This window comes from Sus scrofa, chromosome 5 (genome assembly GCF_054392235.1).
Source record: "Sus scrofa isolate SSC_HxYL_T2T_F1_AM1 chromosome 5, Sscrofa_HxYL_maternal_Yorkshire_Landrace_v2.0, whole genome shotgun sequence".
NCBI classification, from domain to species: domain Eukaryota; kingdom Metazoa; phylum Chordata; class Mammalia; order Artiodactyla; family Suidae; genus Sus; species Sus scrofa.
The window spans coordinates 64,407,434-64,408,253 of NC_139387.1; positions in this window are offsets into that span (position 1 = coordinate 64,407,434).

Genomic DNA, 820 nt, shown 5'->3' on the forward strand with positions numbered 1-820 from the left:
AGTGCAGTGGGCAATGAGCTTTCAGAATAGGCATGGTAGAGAGCCTCAATTTATTTTATTAAATAATTTTATATAGAAGTTTCTCCTAAGCTAGAAATTTGTATATCCCTCTGCCGATAAGAATCTCTTGGATTTCCATAAGCACCTGGGCTGAATCAAGCATTGTTTCTCTCCTGCTTAAGATCCTTCAATGGCTTCCCATCACCTACAAAACAAAATTGAAGCTCCTACACTTAGTGTATAAGGCTCCCTGCAACCTTGCCCCAGCACAACTTTCTGCCAGGATTTATTGTTCCCTTTATCTGGTAATTCTCAATTATTAATAGTCTTCTCACACATTACATTTGTCTCTCTGTACCTTTGCTCTTTACACGAAACTCCCTTTCCATCTTCATTGCCTGCCAAAATTTTATTTACCCAGGTCTCTACCTGAGCATCCCCTACAGAAAGAAAGCCTTTACTGGACCCTACTGTTATCCAAAAGTTCCTTAGTCTGTCCTCTCATTACCAAATTGTTGACTCATGGAAACTGCGTGAGAGAATCAATTTTTACTATTTTAAGTGGTTAAGTTTTAGAGTAAGCTGTCATGCATCAGTAGACAACAAACACACAGTGTAACATTTTAGTCACTTTATTCAACCCATTTTCATGTTGCAAGATGCACTTACAATGCGGCCTTTGACCACATCTTAGGGCGCCTACTCTTGGGTACTTACTATTTTCAGGTCTTTACATATAATAACTGATTTAATCCTCAAAGTCCCAGTTTTATTTATTTATTTATTTATTTATTTATTTATTGTCTTTTTGCCATTTCTT